The following is a 6,000-nucleotide window of genomic DNA, read 5'->3' on the forward strand; positions in this document are numbered from 1 at the left end:
TGGGCAACACATTCTTTGGATTGGGACAATAGTTTTCTCACAGCAACACATTCTTTGGATTGGGACAATGGTTTTCTCAAATTACAATAAAACTGACAAATGCAAACTTACCACCCACTCCCTAATGCACAACCATTTTACGCATCGGGAATATTTTCTCCCAAGCTAACAATTTTCTATAAACATCTCTAGAATAATTTCTAAAGACATATTAATTTTTCAAGAAACTGAAAAATAGAAAAACAATACTTTCTCTGCTGTGTTTTGATAGTTACTGACTACTGGTTACTATCCAATTGGGAAATGGAAAATTTTTTCATTGCTAAGAAAAAGAACTTACAGAAAGATAATCACAGAAGTTAAAGTAAAAGAGAAGTGCAATACATTTTTTTCTTCCTGGAAATGTTACTGAGAACTGAGAGTGATTTCTAAATCTAACGTAAAAGTTTTGAATTCTGAAGGTATTAATGATAATACGAAATCTTACGTTAAAAAAATCAAATGTAATGGAGATCAGAAATAGGCAGCAGATACAATATTTATATTCAAAATAAGAGCCATGAGAACATATGAGAAGTGCTGAAGAGTACTAAGCCTCAACCCTCTAGAAATTAACTTTAATAGAAGACATGAAACATTTTTTGGTAAATATTGTCTAAAAATGATTTAACCTCAATAATGATGGAGTCCTTTAAAAGTCTAATTTAAGCTACCTGACATTTACTGTGGATGTTTTTCCCAAAAGATATTATGAGAAATTTTAAAACTTTATATATTTGTATGCAAATGAAGTGGCAGAGGGAAGATAACGTAGAATATCTACAGTGTGGTCATTTTCCTCGACGTAGTACCGATTTATAGAAAATAAAATGGATGGAAAATGGATAGAAAGGCTGACAAATAAATACTATGGCATCACCCAGTCAACAGCCATTCCACAAGCATTTATGGGACCATTTGAATGCACTGGAAGAATGATTAAGAAAACAATAGATAAATTATGGTATCTTTTGTGTAAAGCTCTCAGACAAGGAAGAGACATTCAAAACATAAAGTGAAATAACTCAGTACAGTTAATGCTTATGAATGTAGGAAATCCAAGAAAATGGATAGCCACCGAGTCCTGTTAAATTGGAAGACAGCAGAATAATAGTAAACAGGTGGAAAAGTGTTTTGGGTTTAAATAATCAGTCTTCACTTTGTCATAATTTACTTAGTTGTAATTATGTGATTGTGGATTCTATGATACACAATCAAGAGTCCTCTTCAGGAATGATTTACCGCCACATATGATCAAAGCGCTGGCCCCAGAAGGGTATTAATTGTCAGCTCCCTGCCAGGATTGCTTTAGCTAAAATAACTGACTTTCCAAGGTGGACTATTTTCGTTTTTTGTCAATGGAAGGACAACTCAGCACAACTCTTAAGGCTCACTGTCACTCCAGCTCAGAACTCCCTATAGAATTGGCTGAGGGTGCATTTCAGGTCAGCTTCTGCCAAATCATGCTTCTTTCCCTTCCCTTTCTTTCCCTTGATACCAACAGCATGCTCTAATAAACCTCCTACACCTTAATCTCTGGCTCAGAATCTACTTCTTGGAGAACCCAACCTGGACTAACTGGTATTAGGAGTGGCCCAAAAAGCAAAGACTTGAATGGTATCTTGGAGCTGAATTCTTTTCTGCCTGGCTGGCAATGGGCACAAGGTGGCAGTGCGATTGTTAAAATTCTCAGCAGTGGTACACTAGCATGACTTTACTGGGTGAAGCAAATGCCTAGCTGGTACCATGTATCAAATATCTGAGACATGCAGGGAAAATAGCGATTACAAAGAAAGTGGAACTCGGAAGTCGTTGCTAAATGCTGAGAAAAAAATTAACAAAAAGATGAATAATTAAATCAACAATTAAAAGTAAGAGTGGCTGAGCTCCATGGAAAGTTAAACTCCCTAACACAGTCAGGGACTTTTTTGGGAAAAAATGGGATTTTGAACATGGATGGTTGTATGTTGGTTGATACAACCAAAAATATTAAAATAGCAGATTCCTCTGAACCTACAGAAGTGGCCTATTCCTCTCTTTATTATTATTATCGTTGTTGTTGTTGTACTGCAGCATTATCACCTACACTTTTACTTAAAGATGCTAAAGATGCATCCCCCCCAAATCAACTGGGTAGTTCTGCTGGTCTTTGTGGGCCTCACACAAGCATCAGCACGTCTGCTGGGAACTGTGTTCTAGGCTCTGCTTGGTTGGGGCACATTACCTGGGACAGCTCTACCCTAGGTAATTTCATCATCCTCCTGTGACCTGCAAGTTACTCTGAGCATGCTCTTTTCATGGCAATGGAAGAAGTAAAGGAGAAGAGCAGTGACACACTAGGCTCAGAACTGGCACACAGTTTACTGCTGCCTCATTCTAATAGCCAAAGCAAGCCTTATACTCAAAGAAACAAAGTGAGACAGCACTGCCAATGTGTGTGAATGCAGGGAGTCGTAAAGAATTGAGGCCATCAGGGCAGTATAGATCGTAATTATTTAAAATCAATGTGTTTTATTACAAATACTAGTTCAATATACAGTTAACTTTTTGTCTGTTTCACGATGTGGCTGGGTTGTGCTGTAGGATAGAATTTCACATAGGTGCAGCCCATGTTAAAAGGCAGATAAAGCCCACCTAGGAAGAGACCAGTAAATGATTCAAAGTTGCCGAAAACAGATAACATGCACACCAAGTTCAGGTGCTAGAGTATTTACTTACAGCAATACAGAGAGAGTACACAAGATTCAGGCCCTTGCAATGTTAAGGCTAGTAGGTCCATTTTGAAGATGACAGTGGCCCTTTGGCTGCGTGCACCCCACTTCTTGCTGCGGTAGATGGATCCAAACCCTTTTCCTGCGGTGTCCGAAATACAGGATTTGGGGGAAGAGGAGGAATGTGCTGAAGGGACACAGATAAACACATAACTAAGCAGTTCTGAGAAAGGTTTTCATGTGTCAGATATAGAGGGAACAGGGATGTACTGGCTGAGCTGTTTGCATGCAATTAAAAGCACGAGTTAGCCAGCACATCCTGTACCTAAGACTCTTTGGAAACACAGTAGAGGTGTTGGGCTATACTTGGACACTTCCCTCACATTATCATATCAACTCAATATCACTTCTAATAAATGAAAACTTAAAAGGCTCAAAGACGCAATAATTGGTAATGACCACTACTGTATTCACCCTCTTTTTTGCTGCATGTTTTGTAAAATGGTGACAGATTTTTATTTACTAGTCTTCAAGGTAGTCCAATAACCCCTGTTAAATCATTTCCTTCAGGAGGAGGGCAGACTGGTTAAAGAATACTTCTGGTGAAAACACCTTTCTACGTTGTTATTTGTCCATATAGAAGTTTCCTTAAACAAAAATTAACCTAAAAGACAATTCCAAAATAATTCGTTATTTTCTGAACTCTATCTAACCTAAAATATTTATTGCTCAATAAAAGCTTCAATGGCTTTTAATTGAGATGATATATAAAACATAATTAACACTAGAAATATCTAAGAACAAATAATGAAAAAAATTAGTAAATGCCATTCCCTAGCTCATTAGCTGATTTCTTTTCAATCTTAATCCCTGAATTTAATATTGTGTGTGTGTGTGTTTGTATGTGTGAATGTGAGCATGTATGTGTTCAATAATGTCCAAATTATAAAACCATCGATATTAACAATTTTCAATGCTGTCCAGCCTGTTTTTAGCAAGCCAACATGTTCAATCTTCATGCTATCAAAATCACCAATTCTGAATACACATTTGTTATAAATTAAAAACCTTAGTTGGATAAATATATATCATCAAGTGAGTAATGTTTATGTTACCAGTTGCCGTTCAGATTATTCAGTTTACTCCTCTCAACTATGTTAATACCTGCATTGATTTGTTGTTGTTAATGTAGTCATTGTGCTTATGAGCAAATGTACATCCGTTAACATAATTTCCTATAACCACACTATAGTTGTTCAAAACATTTCACTAACCTCTGTTATCAACTATACTATTCCTAGCAATTTTATTCACATCCAAGGCTTCAATTATCTCTTTAATACCAGTAGCTCCTACATGTATATTACCTTCTGGGAGCTCTGTTCTGAACTCTAGAATCATATAGACAACTGCCTACTTGATAGTTTCTTATGGCTATTTCAGAGGAACCTTAAGTCCAACATGTCCTGATCAGAGTGTCACCCACCTCTAACCTCAAATTTGGGTCTCTGTGAGCATTTTCTTAGACAATCTAGTTGCTAAAACCAGAAAACCAAAAGTCATATTTTATACCCTAATTTCTTTCATTTATTCACAACTTAAATCTTGTACCAAACCCAGTTGATTTTTACTACTTAAACATCTCTGACTCTCACTTTTCCTTCCTAGCACATAGTACATTTGTAATTACACATGGTCTTGCAAATTATTTGATTAATACCAGTGACATCCGCTTACCCCCGATACGGTTTGGCTCTGTGTCCCCACCAAAATCTCATCTTGTAGCTCCCATAATTCCCATGGGTTGTGGGAGGGATGCAGTGGGAGAAAATTGAATCATGGGGTCGGGTCTTTCCTGTGCTGTTCTCATGACAGTGAATAAGTCTCACGAGATCTGATGGTTTTAAAAAGGGGAGTTTCCCTGCACAAGCACTCTTCTCTTGTCTGCCATCCATGTGAGAGGTGCCTTTCACCTCTTGCCATGATTGTGAGGCCTCCCCAGCCACATGGAACTGTAAGTCCAATAAACCTCTTTATTTTGTAAATTGTCCAGTCTCATGTATGTCTTTATCGGCAGGGTGAAAATGGACTAATACAGTAAATTGGTACCAGTAGAGTGGGGCACTGCAGAAAAGATACCCGAAAAGGTGGAAGCAACTTTGGAACTGGGTACCAGGCAGAGGTTGGAACAGTTTGGAGGACTCAGAAGAAGACAGGAAAATGTGGGAAAGTTTGCAACTTCCTAGAGACTTATCGAATGACTTTGACCAAAATGCTGATAATGATATAGGCAATGAAATCCAGGCTGAGGTGGTCTCAGATGGAGATGAGGAACTTGTTGGGAACTACAGCAAAGGTGACTCTTGCTATGAGTCACCTTTTTGGCAAAGAGACTGATGGCATTTTACCCCTGCCCTAGAGATTTGTGGAACCTTGAATTTGAGAGAGATGATTTAGGGTATCTGGTGGAAGAAATTTCTAAGCAGCAAAGTGTTTGAGATTTGACTTGGGTGCTCTTAAAAGCCTTCAGTTTTATTCATTTACCAAGATATGGTTTAGAATTGAAACCTATGTTTAAAAGGGAAGCAGAGCATAAAAGTTCAGAAAATTTGCAGCCTGACAATGCGATAGAAAAGAAAACCCCATTTTCTGAGGAGAAATTCAAGCCAGCTGCAGAATTTTGCATAAGTAATGAGGAGCCAAATGTTAATCCCCAAGACAATGGGGATAATGTCTCCAGGTATATCAGAGGCCTTTCAAGCAGCCCCTCCTATCACAGGCCCAGAGGCCTAGGAGGAAAAAATGGTTTCGTGGGCAGGGGCCAGCATCCCCCTGCTGAATGCAGCCAAGGGACTTGGTGTCCTGCATCCCAGCTGCTCCAGCCCTGACTGGAAGGGGCCAAAGTACAGCTCAGGCTGTGTCTCCAGAGGGTGCAAGCCCCAAGCCTTGGCAGCTTCCACGTGGTCTTGAGCCTGAGAGTGCACAGAAGTCATGAATTTGGGTTTGGGAACCTCCACCTAGATTTCAGAGGATGTATGGAAATGCCTGGATGTCCAGGCAGAAGTTTATTGAAGGGGCAGGGGTCTCATGGAGAACCTCTGCTAGAGCAATGTAGAAGGGAAATGTGAGGTGGGAGCCCCCTCACAGAGTCCCTACTGGAGCACCACCTAGTGGAGCTGTGAGAAAAGGGCCACCATCCTCCAGACTGTAGAAGGGTAGATCTACTGACAGCTTGCACTGTGTTCCTGGA

This window comes from Pan troglodytes, chromosome 13 (assembly GCF_028858775.2).
Source record: "Pan troglodytes isolate AG18354 chromosome 13, NHGRI_mPanTro3-v2.0_pri, whole genome shotgun sequence".
In the NCBI taxonomy this organism is placed as follows: Eukaryota; Metazoa; Chordata; class Mammalia; order Primates; family Hominidae; genus Pan; species Pan troglodytes.